At 38.0% G+C, this 20,172-nt stretch overlaps 1 long non-coding RNA gene across 2 annotated transcripts; it reads left to right on the top strand.

Annotated features, from left to right (window-relative positions):
• Positions 1-9,113: 9,113 nt before the first annotated feature.
• On the top strand, positions 9,114-18,439 carry LOC104912713. Of its 2 annotated transcripts, none has more exons than XR_794835.3 (6): positions 9,114-9,357; positions 9,831-9,883; positions 13,317-13,417; positions 14,026-14,214; positions 15,238-15,391; positions 17,367-18,439. It is a non-coding gene; the product is annotated as an uncharacterized LOC104912713 (long non-coding RNA). The 2 variants fall into 2 exon arrangements; XR_794836.3 differs by having other exon boundaries at positions 14,064-14,214.
• Positions 18,440-20,172: the final 1,733 nt, after the last annotated feature.

Consider the following 20,172-nt stretch of genomic DNA (forward strand, 5'->3'; position numbering starts at 1 on the left):
AAATCAATTATTCTTTTTCTGAACCTTACTTCTTTTCAAAATTGTTTTGCTATACTTAGTGACCGTCTCCTGCAAGGCACCATTCCCTCATCTCCAGCAACTGATGCAGAGCTGTATCATAGGGTGAGGAAGTACAAATGGAGGGCAAGCTTTTAATACAAAATCCTGGAAAGGAGAGAAAAGAGGGATGGTGAGGTGTGGCCTCGCTACAATTTTCAAAATCTGAGGGAGTCAGTAGTGGAATCGCAGAATATCCAGATTTGGAAGGGTTCATAATGAGCTGAAAATCTGGAGCCAACATTATCAATGTTACATTCTCTTAGGGTAGTTTCTCCATTTTGGGGAAAATAGATTTTTATAGGGTAGCAATATCACAAAGATAACATAACTCCTACTGGAAAAGCAAACATCTTTCAGAAAAAGTGCTTTCCAAAATGCATTAGATTTTGTTATACTTCCCCACTGAAAGCTCTAGAGACCTTCTGAGAGCTGTTGTTGTGAGGACTGGTCAATAGCTGGCTAACAATATGAACCAGGGTTTCTATTAAAAAAAAACAACTAAATAATAATAATAAAAAAACCCAAACACCACTAATCTAACTTTTCCTTGCTCTTTTATTTGATGTTACCATGAACAAAACTAAAGAAAACTGCAGTCTGAACAAATAGCGCAGTACTAAATAGATAAACTTTGGTAGTATTTATATTTTGTAACTCATAAGCAGAGTGGTAGAACTATTGCTGATAATAACCTATTACTACAGGAAAAAAAGGTTTAGGAAACTTCGCTCTCTGCCAACAGGCATATAGGTTATACGAGCATGGTTTTGGAGACTGTTAATGTGTAACTCATGAAGGTGGTTGCCATCTGGATAGCCTAAGTATGGAAGAGAAAAAAGGTTTTAGGACATCTGTCCTTTCACCTATATTGTACACTCTAATAAAGGACTTGATCTCCTCCTTTAGATGGCGTTTAATTTGAAGGTAAAATAATAGAATTTCTTATTTTTAATCCCTAGTGATAACAAACACAAAAAAATGTTCAGTGCTATAAACAACGTACATGTAGGTCAGCTTGGCTTTGGAGAATAGCAGTTCAGTCAAGCAAAGCATTGGAACATATGCCTAATTCTAAGTGTAATTGACTAAAGTGGTTAAAATTGAGCACCTGCTTAAGTGCTTTCATGGCCTGATGCCTAATGAAAAATTAATCACAAATGGCAGAGGGCCATTATACCAAGAAGGCCTTATTTATACTGAATTAAATTATATAATAATTAAGGTATATTTAGTCAGCCTCAGTAGTAAGTCTGTCCGTGTTCTTGTCTGAATCAGCACATTTTCAGAGTGCTAAGCCCACAGTGAAATATTTCCATTTGTAATTAACCTTGCAAGTGGTTTTATTTTTTTAATAAACTTGCAAAGCACCTGCACTGATCACCGCGATGGCCACACAGCAGCAGCAGACCTGTGAGCAGCAGACCTAATCCCCCTGCTTCGCCCACAGTAGAAATGGGATGCAGGATCAGCAGCCTATTAACAAATGAAAAATAGGAATATCCTAAACAGCTAAAAAATGATACGGTTTTTATGATCATGGGACTGGTAGCAGACGCACACGCTAGGCTGCTTCTTTACCTTGTTTCATCTTTTCTACTGCATGACAAAATTTGGGGAGTACAGCAATGGTTTTCAAGTCTAATTCATACTGGTTCTCTACGAGCACTGACATATCAGGCTGTTTTCAAGTTTGGTCTCCCCATTGCTCAGCTGAAAATGTGGATTCGCATTCTAGTTAAAATCATTTTTTAATGTGTATTATGGCAATTATTGCTCCAGTAGATTCAGATTCAAATGGAGCTGATTAAACTGGATTCTTGGTTATCAGATCACAAGTAAGGGAGCCTGATGTTTTCCATTAGATTTTAATAAATACAAAATAATTTTAATTAGGCCTGAGCATCTTGGAAATAAAATGTTGTGCTGCAATTAGATCAAAACAAATTAATGTTCGTCAAATGCCGCTTGGCATTTCCAGCAAAATGGGGACAGTTTTGCTCCATAAGAATTTAGATGCATGTAAACACTGTCTGCCAAAGTAAAGACTGATGAGAACTTGTGCGTGTTGTGTATTTTGAACAGTCGACTCATTCATCTCATTCTGGCAGAACATTTAAGTTTAAAAAGAAGAGAATTTGGGCAACAGAAAGTTATTAAAATAAGCTTTCACTGCACTGTAAGGAAAAAAAAAAAAGAGAAAAAACATTTTTGCCTAAGGATAATTGTTGATGTTACCATTCTCAAAAGCTGATCTTCTCAGAAGAGGAAACAATTCAGGACCAGTACCTGCTTGTAATCACATTCCAACAGTAAACAACATCTTAGGACAGAGTGGCTGCATTTACATAATGAGATACAGGTGCCCCAGGCTCTCTGTACAATAAATCCACCCTGCACAAACAATGATGTGGATCTGATGAACCAGCTGTCAAGAGATGTCCAGCCAGACTCAACAACGATACTGGGGATGGACTGGGCATGACGGGAGCAGGTGCAGAATACCAATGCAGGGCACTGCCTGACTGCTGAAGGGAAAATCCCCAGTTGGACTCAGTGGTGATTCGTAGCAGATGAGGCAAATCCAAGAAACACCTGTTAGCTTTGAGAAGGAGAGAAATTGGCACTGTAATGCTTCACCAGATGAGTCATCGGAATATAAAGGAAGGAACAGTGTTAAAGGAAAAGAATTAATTTTACTTTCAGATCTGCAAAGTATATAAGAATATTTAACATTTCTTGCATCCTATCTAGGGGGACAGTGACTCATTTGGATCAAAATTCTTTCATAATTCAGCTTCGAGAAAATTACAAAAGCAGCTCTCAGATAAAGAACACATAAAAGACATGTTGAGGAAGACAATGCTCTAAAGGCATTCTCAGCTGTGCATCTTCCCTTATACAGTGTGAGTCTGTGTATAAATATAACTTATAATAAGGTGCTACCGATGCATTTTTTGGTAGCTGGAAGCAAGAATGACGTGGAGTTTAAAGGCACCTCTGCAGACATCGAAGTGACTCTGCAGTGTGGGCTACAAAGCCAGCAGATGCTCACGTGGAAGCACGAAGGTGATGTCCCTGCATGGGAGAGGAAGAAGACAGCTTGTAAAGTGATCACAGCCACAAGGTCTGAGATGGAAAGCATCCTCACAGCAGCTGCTGAGTGGTACAGACTGCAGTACAGCAGGTCTGGAAGGAGTTTTCAGTTACTATGTTTTCTTGTCTATATCCATCACATTCCAAGCCCAGGGAAAGCTTGTAGGTCGAAGTACTTTGTGAGTCTTATTTCTAACTACCCAAGCAGTGTGAACCATAAATACTAATGCTGGATAAAATAAAACAATCAGCAGTAGTTTAAAGCTGTGAGTCAGATTTCAGTTTCTGATGCAGAAGGAATTTGTTACTTGAAGTTAAAATATTTGCTTTACAAATGGTGATAGCATCCAGACTTTGTTTTACTGGGAAAGTAGTATGCATTGCAGTTTAGACGTGCAGCTATGGAGAAAAAAAGCTACTGAATTACTTTAGATCATATCCAGCATGTTTTCAGAGTTTGTAAGTATCACCCAGAATGAAATAGGTCATAAATAAATGGTCTGGGAAACATTTAAGATAGCTTCAAAGTCAATTGAGCATGAATGAAAAGCCTTTTGCAACACCTTGCGGTGCTGAGGTGGAATTCCTGTTTTGATTCAAAATAATGATGGTCAACTAAAAAGCCTGCTCACAGAATTGGGTTCATGGAGACCATCAAGGTAGGGGTCAAAACACCTTGAGCTACTTTTGGCCAAGATCCTGAAAAGGTTAATGAACTAAATAGAAATGGAAATCCACATCCAACCTACCATATGTCTGCTACATTTCCCATCTTCTTCTGTAACATCTGTGTTTAGAGAGAACAAGTCCCCATATGCACTAAATACAGAGCTTTTGAGAATCTAGTTTGGGTAACATTATTAGCAGCGAAGGGGGAAACAAGCTTAATAATAATGTCATGTAGGTCATCAAATTGCCTTAGTTTTCAGAATGTTGGCAGAGATCCCTGACAAGAGAAGCTAACGTGGATTATTTTAGGAACCCAATGAATTGTGGACAACTTACATCTGCAGAAATTATGTTATTGTGGGATTTAAAACATTAAAGCCTTGGAAAATTTTGATACGCTAAAATACAGGATGGGTAGAACAGAATGCACAGGAAGTCAATACCAGGAACACTGCCACCACACAACTCCCATTACAATACGTCTCATCCAATTGTGGAAATTAATCTGGTTCCCAAAGATGAATTATATTTATTTATTATACAATTCTGCAGGAATGCTGTGATAACAATTGTATATGATAACAACAGACAATTTGTTCTGAATTCATTTTCCCCCAGTGTTAAAACCTCTATTCTTTGGCTCAGTTAGGGTAAAATGAGTGCTCAAATATATGTAATTTTCACATCATCTCATCACGGTGTAATCTTTCAGAAGAAAATGAAATAGCCATATTTACCCAGGGGAAATGAAAAATTATTGAAGGGATACTCCCTACCTCAGGCACTTTCCTCCTCCCCATGTCAGCCTGTGATTCGCCAGTGCAGTTTGCCTAAGTCTTTATACTTCATCTCGCTGCCACTGTCCTCAGCAAGAGCTGCAGTCCCACGTTCCCTTTATACTCCTCACTCCAACCAATCCCACCACAGGCGTTTCCATTATCCATATAAATGTCTAATCCTTTTCCGAACCCCACTAAGCTTTTGGCTCCACTGAACTCTTCTGGGAATTAATTCCACAGGTTAATTATGCATTTGTGTAAATACTTATTTTCTTTAATGGTTTTAGTTTTGCTGCCTTTCGGTTTCATTATAAGTCCCCTGGTTCTTGTATTATAAGAAATGATAAGTGAAAGCACAAGATTTACTTTCTGCATAGGCAATTCATTATTTGTATAGCTCCATCGTGTGCCCTCTTTATGTCCCCTCTCCACACTAAACCGTCCCAGAGTTTTAATTCTTTTCTCACATAGAAGCCATTCAAGCCATTTGCCATAATTAAAACAATTAATTTCAAGAAAAATCCAGACTGTTATACAGAGAATTAGAGAAGGATTGAGGAGTAAAGTTGAAAGAAAGACTAAGCTTCCTTCATTTAGTGGGATTTTTTGCAATTCTTTTACTGCATACATTTCCAGGCAGAAGCCCTCTGCTCTTTGGCTATCTAGCTAATAATATTTAATTGTTTTAATTTCCCTTTTCCAGATTATTAACATTTTTAGTGTATTAAGTAGGGCTTAAGTTGACAATTACAAGAAGTTATATTCATGATTAACAATAGCACTTAGGTTTCTCCTAAATTTATGAGCCTTCTTTCTTTGTGAGCAGGAAGTTGAGAAGAAGGAAGTAAACTAAAGATAATAATAAAAATATTCCTTCTCCTCACTAAGCTTTGGAATGCATATAATGCCTAGATAGATAGATATACAGATGTATAACCCATAAAGAAAATACAGTTACTTAAATTGATATCAAGAAACAGGTGAAATTCTAGGTGAATTTTTTAGCCTGTTTATTCTTTAACAACATCAACATCTAATTAACGTTTGAGCAGAAGTGACCTTTTCAAGAATTAGTGTGTATATATCAGGCAGTAGTAAGATGGTGTGGATGGTGTGGTGCTCTCTGGAGAGATTTAACAAGAAAGAAAATGTTTACGCCTTGTGGTTTGGCAGGATGAGTCCCTTACTAGATTGCAAACCACTGAGGTAGGAAATAAACTACAGTGAGCTCTTCTCTCAAGGAAACTTTTGGGAGCAAACTGAGTTCCTTGCTGTTTATTTCTGCTGTTTACTGCAATTAAAAAAAAAAAAAATGGAGTTAGTGCAGCACTGTCCACAAACTGGGGTGTAATAAATGCTAAGCTTTTAACAGCAGCGTATGTGATGTTTTACAGATACTGGCATGCAAACGAGTTGCATATCAGTGAAATATAGCTTCCAGTTGTGCCTGAGAGTTTGGATGGTCCTTACTCTGTGAGATGGTCTTAAAATATTTGCCAGCATTTTGTCTTCTGCTGGCAGGATGATTCGCACCCCTACAGACACATGCACAACCAAACACAAGCAGAACACAGGCAGCCACCTGTTATGCTCACAGCAGACCATGAGCACGTGAATGCACTCAAAAACGAACTCCTAACGGAGCTGCAACATCACACCACCAGCTTCAAGCATCCAAACCAGCCTTCTCAGGCTCACAGCACATTTGAAACTGCTCTGGGGCTCACCTCTGTAAGGCCTGAAACTCAACAACTGTCATTTTCCTTACTGGTTTCTCTCAATTTCACTAATGGAACCCTTTTTGCAGGTCAGTTGTCAATCCTTTTCCTGCTGTGGTTATGTCTTCCTTTCACTTTCTGTGTTCATGCAAACAGATGTACTTCTGAAGTTACAGTCATGAATCTATTTGGTTCTAGGTGTCATGGAACAGTATTTAGCAAGATTAATGAAAGTGAACAGTGGATTACCAGGAGGGGCAGCGGTGAGGTGAGAGAATACACATCTCCACATGCAGATGGAGGCAGTCAACCCAAACCAGGATGTATCTAATTTGCACCTCACTCAATTCAGTAAGTAAAAAGCCTCAAAATAAAACAACAGAAAATCCTTTTGCTGATCTTCCTTGATAAATATAATTCAGTGAAGTCTAAAGTGGTACAAAGAGTTCCACACTCTAATTAGTTAATTAGTCTAGCAGTCAGGGAAAATCCCAGAAGAACCCTTCGGTACTTTATTTGTATTGCACTGAAAGGAAAACAAGATGTTACTCTTTAACCCACATCTACAGGATAAGTAATACATGTTTACCAGACTCAGAGCTACCTGCTACAATATCCCATCCTACACTGAACAGTCTTTTTGAAATTGAAACAGTCTTTTTTGAAACTGAACAACCCTTTTGAAATGTTTAACGTAAAAAAAGAAATGTGGCTGTGCTCCATAATTCACAAATTTACATCCAGGTGCACAGGGACAGTGGCACCAGATCAGTCTCATTTGGTAGAGAACAAGTCTTAGGGAAGGCATTCAAAGAGGTTGTGAGCCAGTGCATCCTCTCTTCTAAGTGTGTATCGTTCTGCGGAGCTCTCTTTAAAATACACAATTTTGGTATAGAAAAGAAAAACAACAACAACACAATAGCCTCCAAAGGGAAATCTGCATAATTTATGTTGTATCTGTTGTTTCTGTCACTGAAGTCAGCTAAGAAATGAAGATCTTACATTGTATAAAAATAATGGGGCTGAATTTCATGCTGAAATATTGTTCCTCCCCCCCCTTTCCCTGACATATTTTTAGAACATAAGACAATTGAATGAAGTATTGCACATGGCAGAGGAATGATGATGTACCACATCTGCATTTCATCTCTTCAGGTCAGGAATCATCCTATTGAGGACATAGTTTCCCCTATCTTCACCCAAGGGGAGGCTGGGCACCCCATCTGTGGCAGGAAGACAACCTGAAAAATCCCACTGTGATATCAGAACTTCATCTTGTGCTTTGCTCACAGCAAACTTTACTCCTGTATGTTTCGATGGCAATAGTTGTTCAGTGGTCCAGCCTCTCGATTCAAGCTATAATAACCTTCTGGAAAAAGAAGTTTAATATTGCTCTTGCCAAAAATTTAATTGCATCCATTGATGCATCTGAAACAAAAGCGTTACCTAATGAATTTTTTCCTTAACAGTTGCTTTATCTTTCCTTCTTCACTAATTTCTCAAGGTTATTGGAGTACAGATCTTACTGCCTGCTATGACAGCATTTGGCTTTCAAATCACCAATACTGTGGCTATTCTTTTGGAGCACTGGAGCTCTTGATCTAGGAATTTTTTAGTTGAATACTCATGTTTGAAATGGTTCACAAAACAAAGAGTGACACCCATACCCAAGATTCAGTTTGACTGAAGAAAAGGTGACAACCTACAACTTCATAGCAAAGAGATCTGTAGGAAGATAGGTATGTGCATTCTTGGGAAATTAAAACCAAGGAAGTGTAGTAGCCCTGATGGCAGCCAGGGACTGATAAGCAAAGCATTTGGGCATCTCCCAGATATAACGATCAGCTTGCCTAAAGATAGAACTGCACTTGTTAAATCACATCTTTCTTTTTTAGCAAATTGAGTACTGCTGCACAGTGTTGGTCTGCATGCTTTTGTGAATGTGTCTCTAAAATGCTGGTTGTATCAAATATATTCTCCTTGGTACTATTACACAATACGCTCAGGTTTGACAGTATAATCCAATGTTCAACTTTTTGCAAGCTCAGTGGCCTGGTTTTCAAGAAAGCTTCCTCTTTTTGACATTACTGATGAAGATAAGAAAACCAACGAACGTACAAAACTGAGATTTCTAAGGAATACAGATGGGTTCATAATGAAGTGAACGGTTAGCAGATGATGTACTTCATCATGAAGGCTTTGAAACCACTGTTACTTGTATATGGATGTTTGAATCATGTTGAGCATTTGAGCAGAGAGACTTACTTCAATCTTGCACTTTGTGAGGTCATACAAGAAATAGCTGAGAACCCGACCTTCTGTGAACCAGTGAACACTAAAGACACTGGTATGACATTTAAGTAGATGAAATATGTCTCTGCTGTAAGCAAGAATTTTCCATTTATCCAGCATATGCTGTCATAATTCTGAAGTGTCAAGGTCTGATCTGGATCATTCTCTGACTGATGACAGATGAGCAATTCCCTCAGCAGCATACAGTACATGGGCACTCTGCAGCTCGCTCTGGCAACACTGTTTGCCATTTACTTTAATGGAATAAAACCCAGGGAGAGCAGCTCTGTGTAAAACAATACAATGGCCAGACAACAAACCTTAAAATAACAATGTCATTTCCACCAAGAGTGGTGTCAGGCCACTGACCTTTTAGAAATAATACCTTGGAGGGCTCCTGTAGGTAGGAGGGAACTGCAGAATCATACATGTAGTCTGTCAGATTTACACATAACTTAATTACATTCCTGTTTGAAAAAATAAAACTGCTCTTACTAGTATTGGCCAGATCATACAGTATGGGAATTGCTAAGCCATGAACTGAACCAATGATTGAGCACCTGGTGAAGGGACACAGCCAGCCCTGGGAGCACAGGTGAAAGCAATTCACCTGCGTGACTGGAAGAGGTAGAACCAGGTTCTGCCCCTCTCCAAGCTGCATTTAAGGGCTGGTTGCCACAAGGGAAGGGTTTGTATCCGGAGATCTTTCTGGTGGAGTATTTGGCAAGGCCTGATCCTAAGGACAGGTAAGTAAATCTTCCATTCTTTAACTGGATTGTTATCATCACCATTTTTCTGAGTATTTAATAACTGGTTATCTGCCACTACCTTTTCCTAAAATACTTAAAGAGCTCTAAGATTTTCACCCTTCAGTAGGACAATAACTGCAATTCCCAATGATAAGTATGTTTGGTTTTCAGCATTATGCTGATGTGTTGCTATTTATTTTTTTTTAATATACATCAGAATAAGTTCTGGGCTCAGAACAATGTCATTAAGGATCACTTGTCCCTGCTCACCTCCTTCTCTGATGAGATCAGAATGTGCACAGGCAATGTGCTTGCTGTTCCTATCCACAAATCAATATTTGTTGCAGCAGAGAAGGGAAGGAAAGGAGGGATAAAAGATGAAATAAGGTACTAAAACAGTAGACAAAAAATAGTAATAATAAAAAAATTCTTCTAATGGCAATTCTCCTTTCTCATTCCTATTCTTTCAGGTGCTGTCTAGCAAGAGCAAGGGAATAACCACTGATGTCTCAGCTCTGCTGCTGTAAGGTCTTCAGCAAGCTAAATATTGCTATTTGCTATTCAGCTCACCCATGCAATCAGTCGCTTTGCTTTTCTACAATTCATGAGCATAGACTCGCAGGGATCTCAAACAGTATTTCAGACCTACACTATAATCAGCAGAGGAAACATATTTATTATTGCTTTTATAATTGCTTTAATTCCTTTATAGTTAGATCTCAATTTTAATTATGAATAATTGCACTGACAGGGTCAGCAATGACTCCTGATTTCCAAAAATCAATGGTTCGAGTTGAAGGAAGGAACTCACCCCTTTGTCCTTGGAAAGACACTACATCAAACTACATTTGCTGGTCCAGATTCTGAGTTAAACACTGTAGAACTACATCGGTGTACTGGAGCTGAAGCTGTAATCACAAGACATTCTTAAATGAAGCCCTAAGGCTTCAGGTCAGCCACTTGTTCTATCAGTCAGGAGAGATTATCTAGTGCATAGGACGTGGTCTGCATCTGGTTAACAGAGGCACTGAGGCTGACAATAATGACCCTAACAATAATAATTTCCACTGTAGTAATCTCAATAGTAGTATTTAAAATGAGGATAAAGTTTTATTTATCACAAACGGATGCCCCACTGTTTATGAGCACTGATTATGGAAATGAATTTTCTTGGAATTGAGGTTGTAATGCCTTCTGAACTATCTAGTTATTCCACCCTAGTCCCTTTTCCTTCAGTCCCAATGGAAATGAATGGGATTAATCCAACAAATATGAGGCTCATAGATGACTTTTTCCAGCCTTGAAATCTCACTGCTCTTCTATATAAATGCATAACTGCAACAAAGGCACTGGAACATTTGTGGATGTTGTCTATCTTAAATTTTTGTTAAAATTTTGCCATGCTACTTAGGCTTGCATACTATTTTAAGCATATTAACCCAAAACAGTTTATTTTCTTATAAGCACCCAAAATAGATGCATATTTTCTCTGTTTAATAAAGAGCTCATTCAACTTATTGTAAGATCAACCCACAAAGTTAGGGTTTTTATCTACTAATTTTCTATTCATCCCATTTTTATGTATTTTACTACATTTTTAAAATACTAATTAACTTCTTAGACTTCATACGTTTTCTTCTGTATTCAGAGCAGTAGAAATCCCCAGTCTTGCTTCCTGTAATCTGCATTTATTTAAATCGTTGGTTGCTATTTTGCATTTCTCAATCCAATTGTTCCAATGACTGTCACAGTCCTTTTATCTTCCACTATCACTCTGGAATCGGCCTTATCGTCAGCATTATCAGCGCCAGTAATGATTACATCTCTTCTTCAAACAGTACCGCTGATACAAGACATTCCAGTACAATAGAAACAGCTGTAAACTGGTTCTGAATATCTTCTTTAATTCTCTGGTTCCTTGACGGTACTGTTCTCACCTCTGTTTTGTACTTTAATCAATTGCTATCTATTTATACATCTTATTTGCATGTTAGAAAATCTTAGCAGGGAAGAGGGGTACCATTTTGCCTTATACATTAATTGCCGATAGCAGATAACTTTTATTTTTTCTTAGCACTCTCGACTGATATTTTACCCAGTAATGTTCTGAAATGCAGATGTCACAATAAGTATCTGTGTTACCTGAGGATCAGCACGGCTGAGCAACTGAAATGTCATTTCACTGCTTCAGCCTTTGTACTGTCTTTTTTTTTTTCCTCCCCTCATAACTCAATCTAATTCGTTCTTCCTGAGCTCTTCCTTACTAAACTTCACAATCTCAAATACATACATGAACACACAAAGACACGCAGTGGAATGCAGGTAGAGAAGAATGCCATTACCGTAGTGCTGATACTTTCTTATTTGCAGTTCCTTGACAGAACCTTACGTTTAAGAACACTGTTCTCCATTTGGCACCTTCTAGATACTGTGTGGGCTTTGTGATCTCAGCTATTTACATTCTTTCAGCACCTACGTGTTTGACTTTTAACACTGAGCTTTTAGAAAGAGCTCAGAAAGTAAAGTACTTTCATTGAGAATGGGGGGGGGGGGGAGGAGAGGGGAAGCCTTAATAATGAATCTTAAAGTAAGAAACAATTCATTAGCATGCTTCCAGTATTAAGTGGTAACTCATTCTGCATGAGGCAATTAACTTGCCCCCAGACACAAAATCTCCTTCTTGGCCTTTCTGTTGTCTATGCTATGTTGGTATGCAGTTTAGTGCATCTTCCAGTCTTTGTGCGTTCCAGCATCAAGCTGCATGTCTTCCTGCCCTCATCTCCTCTGATTCAAAGTCTTGCTAGCCTCATGTTTTCAAAGTAAGAAAGGTTTTCTTAATTACTTTTTCTGCTTAATTTTACAAGGCATCCTTAAAAAAACAGTCCCTCATGTTAGCTGTTAGTATGTCAATGCTGCACCTATATAAGTGCACTCATAAAAGTGTGCCCATAAAAGCGTACACACTTCCACTGCACTTGTGATTGCTGCAGCACAGTTCCCGTCTTTGCATGTTAGCAGGGAGATCTGAACTACTGGTATTTGTTTTCCTTTTCTGGCAGATAAACAAACAAACCACACATTAATTTTAATGAGTACCTCAAGGTTTTCCTGTGAAAGAACTCTCAAGAATATTTAATAGCTGGGATAAACACTCAAAGTAAGAAAGTATTCAGAATTTCTGAATGTTGTCCCTGTGGAGATCACACTGATTATTAAAAAGCACGATATATGGAAAAGAGAAGAAATGAGCAGAAGAGGAAGCTGTTTTCGAGAGCTCAGCCTTCTTGGCTGCCCAACCAACCACTGGCCATGTTGAGGCAGGATGCTCACTGAGGGGATTGCGGATAACCATTGGCTGTGGAAGGTTTTGTTGTTAGATTTTTTTTGTTTTGTTTTTAATGGGATCTGTAAGTTTAAAAATAGCTTGGTCCCTACAAAACATAATAGAGCAGCTTCTTTGGTGAAACCGATTATTGCTGCCAACTCCATCAAAGTTTCTGGCATTAATACAGTGGCTACACTAAAAAAAATCTAACACTCAGGTCAGTGCATTAAACAAATGTTTGACAAACCTCAGAGATTAGCGAGATCTTTTAGGCAGCTAATGATGAAGCAAAGCCCTCACTTTGTGACTGTGACTTCTTCATCCCAGAGCCTCACACCTTCTGCACGTGAACACTGGCTGTGATGAACCGCCTGAGAGGCTCAAAAGGAGCAAGAGATTGTACTGAAGACACAATCAATGCAATCTAATGTTAGGGAAGTTGACACCAACCATGAGTTAGGATGAAGATAAACTGTTCTTTTCACTGCCTTAAATCTTAAGTTGGTAATGTTAAGTTAACCAATGGACACAGAAGGCAACCACGTCCACGATATGTTGGGTGAGTCGTGTTGAAATGAAAGTATTTTAAGTGAATAAGATCTTACCATGTTTTTGTTGGTTTTTTTTTTAGGGTAAATGGCTTTAACGGAAGGAGAAGAAGCCAAAGTTAAAATATTCAGCTCATTGGGAATTTCAGAAAGAGCCCATCGCTCTGCATCTCTACTTCTCCAGGTCAGTTTTCACTTTTGAGATAGTTTATTCTGCTTAGGAGATTAGGCAAAATATCCTTAGAGGAGTCTTAAAAATTAAGAGCTTGAAAAAATGTTTCATTTTATATGGTATGCGATGATGCAAAATTGGGGCAAAATGCCAAAGAATGAAATAGAAATGGCCACCAACAGTTTAATCTATAGAGTCTTTTATCTCTGTTACCATCTGAACCATCTGTCCTCCAGTTGTTTGGGTCTATAAAAATGTAAGCATAAAAACTAAAATATCTTCTGTATTTTAAAGCTTAGATAATCTATTGGGCAAAGGAACTTCTTTCCATATTTAAAAATAGTATATGGTGTTTACGAGGGCAACCGAAACAAGCCTGTGGTACAAACTGAAGCTGAATGTAATAGACCCTATGACTGAATACAGCTTCAGAAAAAGCTTAATTTTAATTCGTCCCTGCATATATTTACAGAAGGAATGTGTTGTTTATTGTGGTTCATACATCCTGCTCCATGGTCCCTGGCCGGGTCCCTGCAGGCTCTGTCCCTCACTGTGCATGCACTCCTCCTTTGGAGAAGAGAAATAGGACAGTGATTGTAGCTCTTCTCTTGCATTTTTAGGCTTTGTTTTTTGCTCTTCCCCACCATAAACCTCCTAGGAGATCTTCAGAAAGTTGTTTACTCCTTCTGCGTCTTGGCATCCATAGACAGAGCAAGATAAATGTGATGTTGTGAAAATAAAACCATGGAAGGCTGCAAGCACTCAGCCACAGTGCAGAAGACAACCATACGAGTATCTTCAGTAGAGAGGTAGGTAGGTCATCCTCTGGGACTACGCAGGTAAGTAAAATGTGGCCTTATTCTGCTTTGTGAACATTTGCTCTCAAAATAATCCTTTTACTGGATCAATAGAACCGCTTTACCGGCCAAGGCACTGTTCAGCCACATGTCCCACCCAGCCATTAGTCAGTGTGGTGTCAGGGCAATGCAGACACAGAACCGCTCATTCCAGAGCTGGGTATGTGTCTCACCTGAACACAAATAACTACACAGATCAGACTATGCAGTTGTTCCTTGAGCTTTCTACAGATTTACTCATATTAAGTTCTCATGGGGGTTTAGAGTGTGCACCATGGACCAGCTACCATACGCTACAGCAGATGGAAAGCAAATATATTTTCAAAAATTGCTTTGTATGCTTCTGCCACTTGTTGATTTCTTGACAGGACAAGGGGGAATGGTTTAAAAGTAGGAGAGAGGAGGTTTAGTTTAGATACTACCAGGAAGTTTTTCGCATAGAAGGTGGTGACGTATTGGAACAGGTTGTCCAAGGAGGTTGTGGATGTCCCATCCCTGAAGCAAGAAGAGACATTCAATAGAAATATTAAAATTCAGAATATCATCAAGATATGAGTCTTTCCTATTCAGCATATCTGATACCATTTTAAAATCACGTAAAGTGGGCTACAGCAAGTATTAGGTTTTAAGAAATGGGCTTGGTGACCTGAATCCAAGAGATTCTGCAACACACAATGCATCTAATTTATTTTCTTGACCCAACGTTTAACATAGATTATAGTTTTAATTGTTTATTGAAACTTCTGGTTATGTACTCTACTGTCTCAAGCATGACGTAAATAGGAAATCTGTGTTTGTTTGTTCCTGCTGGATGACTAAAGTCAAAGGCACATCCCTAAGCTACAGGAAAAATGGACTTCTTTTGGAGCAAAACCATAAACGAATAAAGGATGAAATCCAAGCAGTACAACTCTTTACCCTTCATTTTTATGCCAACTTCCATCGTTCCTTATTTCCCTTTTTTCCTCTTTTCAGCAATAAATGACCCTGGTCAGATAGGACATGGTGAGAAGACGACTGAACTTCATATGGTACATTTCTGACCTGTCTTCACTGAGAAGCAAGAAGTATTTTCTACTGTGACGCAGCGGTTTTCAAAAAGAACTTTGAAATTTTTGAAGTCAAGCTGGTAAGACAGATAAAGTATACTCAATGATATATTATTCCATTTTGTCCATTGCATATTCAGTAAATTTGAAGAAGAAAGTCAGTCTCCAATTCCTTAAAATAATATTCCTTGGGATTTCATTTAATGCAAATAATATACATTACCAGTGCATACTTTGGTTTTCTTGTGTGGTGATGCTCCATAACTTGTTCATTCTTTGCTCTTTTAATACGTTGTAGAACAGCTGCTATGCATACACTAGTTCCACTGCCTTAAAATTACTTCAAAGGAAATGCTGAAACCTTTCATTTCCCTTTAAGGGTAATATTAACAACACACGCTTAATAATTTATTTTTTATTTTAGTCTGTTGGTGGATGAGCAATTTTCACAGTGGCTGAACAGTTTTCACAGAGTATTACCAACCTGCACCAATGATGTTTGCTTTCTCTTTCTAGTTAGTTGATGGGCAGGTTTCTTATGAAATATTGTGCTTTGATAAAATCTAGTTTTGTTTTGTGGTGACTCAAACCCTAGAGGCACTCACAGTGCATTGTAAATATTCACTAAAAATAGTATCTAACAATCCCAAAAATAGTGATTAAAGGAGCACTAGAAGTGTACACGTACTGAGCACTTCTTTCAAGGCTTCTTAGTACTGTCTGAATATACATTGGAAATGCTTGCTTCCTACAAGGAATTGGTGGGAATTGCTATCTCCACATAGTGGTAGGAATTGAATTTTAAATCCTTTTACATTGACAAGAGAGAAAAGGGATAATCAGCAATAATTACTACATCACTCTTATTTGCTACCATCTTAAGAGGATTGAAAGATATAAATAGAGACCAACAGGTCCTGGAGACCTGAAGAGGGGATTCTCAAGGCGGGAATTCACATTCAACCCAAGGACACTGAGCATTAAAATTCCTTCCTTGCAATCCCATTTCCATCCTTCCTCCCTGCAGTCTCCTTTCTAGTTTACGAGAAACCTCGTTAGAAGCATTTCCTCTACTTAATGGCTTCCTGGCTATTTTTTCCAGCAATATAGGGCAGCACATTATTACGAAAGCACGTGATAGATTTAGGTATCGATTCTCTTTAAAGTAGGTTTATCTGATGGAAGACAGATTTTCATTGCCCAGTCACCTCAGGGCCAGGAGCTCTTTTTAGTACATTAACAATTATAAGTTTGAAAGTGTCCACCTAAAGAAGATATCAATATATCATCTCATATTGATAAAGTACAGTAAGCTTAAATGCTGCTTAATTGCTTAAGGTTTACAGTTTCTGGAAACGTTCAAAATGCATAAATGTAGTCATTCCAGAGGGAAAAAGCAAGAAGAAAAAAGAAACAGAAGGAAATAGTTTTATCTGCCTCTGCATTTTAACTGGAATTTATTTTTAGTTAATGATAGCAGACTCAAACAAAAACAAACAAACAAACAAAAATCTAAGCACTGAGCAATACCAGAAGTGTCATTTGACTTAAACACACTTTCACTATCATTAATCATGGCAAAAGAGACAGAAGAAAAATGAGTTGGCTTGGTATATCTAATATATTAATTCTCCCTGCAGATTGGCTCAATGCATGAGCAAGTAAAAACAGGTAAACCTTCAGAAAAAAAGAGAAGTGATGTCAGTAGAAGGTTTTCTGTTACTATGAAATATTGTAATATTTTGATTTCTTCTCAAGGAAAGCTACAGAAACTAAAAAATCCACAGGCTCTTTCCTTCATGATGGTTGAATAGTTTTAGTGGAAAAAAAGCTATGCCATAGCAGCTAAACCCCATTTGCACAGTGCCTATGCATACACTTTTTTTTTTTCCCTCAGTTCCTATGATGCTGGTAATAGATTTTTTTCCTTTTAGTTTGCCAGAGACCTTGATATCTTTCCCCCAAAGCCATCCTCAACTTGAGATTTTTCCCCCAAATTGTTTCTTTTCTGCTTCTTAGTTACAAATCTAATTTGTTGTTTGGTATGTTTCCCAGCAAAATTACGACCAAGATGCTCCTTGACTAATGGTGAAACACCTGCAAGATAAGTGGAGGAAAGGATAGGTAAAAGAAACTCTGTCTTTAGTTCAAGCAAAGTACAAAGGTGATAATTTCAGAGCTGAGCTTACTGGAATTTTATTTCCTGATATGTTCCAACAGTCACACTGCACATATGGACCCTTCCTAAAAATACCCAATGGAGACCTACTTACAAAACTGGTGACTTAGTTGATATTACAGAGAAACAGTTCTGTGAAAGTAGAGGAATCCGAAAATAGTGAATTAGGATCTTTACCGTCAACTTCAAGGTTGACCCAAAGGCACGAGGAAGGAAAGCAAAACAAAAAAGTCAACACAGTCTAAGGATTAGCTCCTTTCTGCTGGAAACAGAAAGCTCTTTCTCACTTGATCAAAGCTGCTATGTACAGTTCTTCTACTGCAACAGACTACGGAACGATGAGCTCCTGGCTGAGCAGGGAGATGGATAACTTTGTACAGCTCTCTGACTGTTCTGTCCCAAGGTATTCATGCAATCCATTTGCAGCTTGGTTCTTCCTTTCCTTACCTGCACGTTATAGACAGCATTTTGCTGGTGCATAAAAAGAGCTGAAAAAGGATGACAAAAACAGGGCCAGTAATATATTATAAATCCACAAAAAATAATAGAGACATACTAGAATTTGCAAAACCACGCAAAACTTAGAGAACAGAGCAGAATTATCAGATTTGTGTCCTGTGTTGTATTCATGCTGTCATCTTTTGGCATTATAAAATATGAAGGAATTTGCTGATTTATTTGAGATATTATCTGCTTGCTACTTAGGCGTGACATTGTGAACAACTGCACAGCAGGAGAAAGGTAGAACCACAAATGAACCGTGGCAAGTAAACTACATCCAGGCAGCACAACACCAGCAGCAATAGGAACTTACCGAGCGAAACACTTAGCAAACAATGTCAGACTTAATTTTTAGTTACCAAGAAAGTAAAATTAAGTCACACTGAAATTACAAACAAAAAGTAACAACAAAAAGGGCATTAAGAACGAGAAAAGATGCACTGTGGACTCCATACGATTCCAGTAACACCTTTCGTTTTACAACCCAAAGCATTAAAAGAGACAGCACTGTTAAGGCTGATTTACAGCAAGCCTACGGTCCATCTGCTTTGGAGAGCCAAGACACTAAATATAATTTTAAAATTAAATAGGAAGATAAACACTGATCAGGGACATCGTTTTCTCTTTTAACCCGATGAAGATTTCTTCTCGTCCTGTATTTCTGCTAAATGGTAAATAAAATCAGAAAGAAAAAAAAAGAAAAAAAGAACAAGAATTGCATAACTAAGCTGAAAGGTGTTATAAGCTACCAACAGTTTTTGAGAAGAATGCTTCAGCTTCTCTAAAATTGGTTTCATTATTATTGGGAAAACTCTACAGTGGTTCTCAGGTGAGCATGGAACATGGCTCGTTATGTCAGCAGCTGCACTGCAGTTAATTTAAAAGACCTGCACTGCTGCGTAATTACAATGTCCTGAGGGATAGCCTGAGAGCTATTTACAAATACATCTCCCTGAATCATAATTTTGTTCCTGTTTGCTTGCAACTGGGGGAGAACATTAATAACTCTGGAGTCAGGATTTGTTTCTATTATTCATTTTAGTCTGAAAATGCTGATGTTATCAAGCCAAAATTTTTGTCAATACAGACAGTCCTGACAATTTTTTTGGATTATTTCTGGAAAACAATTTTTCAGTTTGGGAATCACACTAATTATAGCAACTGTGAGATTGTCAAAAGTGAATGGCAATGGTCTTGGCCAATGGAAGCAATACGTTCATGCATCTTAAGAAGTTTTATTTAATTTTTCATCCTCATCTCTTTTCCTGAAAGACCTCAGACTTTCGTTTTGACTTGTGGAATTGTTGATGGTACAGATTTCGTACTGAATTCTCAGTTCTGGAGGAGATAATTCCAGGAAATTCAAGGGAAGTGTAACTTAGCAGATGAAATAAGGATGCTTACATAAAGCACATTCTTATTGCAATGGGCTGGAGTAGGTTCTCAGACCATAGAGAGCAATTAGGAAGGTGAAAGCCTACCTGAAACATCCAGTATAGGTTGCCAAACTCGATATGCATGCGGAGATACAGTACAGAAGTCAGAAAATTAGCAAAGTGAATCTGTTTATACCATGCCCAAATTGATACTCAGGTCATGCAGCTCCATGGTTGTTTTTTGTTTTTTTGTCTTTTTTGTATATATTCCTATAAAGTGGTCAATCAGGTTTTTCTTTTCCCCATGTAATGCAAAGGACTGTGTCAGATGAATATCTATGAACTGACTCAAGACACAAGATCATGAAATTTGCCGTGGTCAAACTGAGAGTAAAAATTTTTTTCCTTTCTCTTGAGATTATCTGGTGTAGAAAGCTCATTTTCATGCTTTTCAAACTGAAGAGAGACCAAATAAGTCAACTCTGTACCACCCTTCCCATATTATGGACTATTTGGATACTGCTGAATGGGTCGTGGAGAAGTGGCTTCCAAGAGCATCTCTGTACTACAAGGTGCTCATACATCTTCATTCAAACGATGTGAAAACTTTGACTTCAAAAATCCCAAATAGAAGTTAATTCCACCTTTTGGCACTTCATAAATATTATTCTTCTTCAGAATTCCATGTTTCTGCATTTATTTGCTAGCTACAACACAACTTAAGAAAAAAGTATCTTTGAAAATAAAAAAGCAGTTGAATAGAGTTTTTTTTCTAAGATAAGCTTAGTCATGTACTAAGTTGTTT

This window comes from Meleagris gallopavo, chromosome 11, assembly GCF_000146605.3.
Source record: "Meleagris gallopavo isolate NT-WF06-2002-E0010 breed Aviagen turkey brand Nicholas breeding stock chromosome 11, Turkey_5.1, whole genome shotgun sequence".
Lineage (NCBI taxonomy): Eukaryota > Metazoa > Chordata > Aves > Galliformes > Phasianidae > Meleagris > Meleagris gallopavo.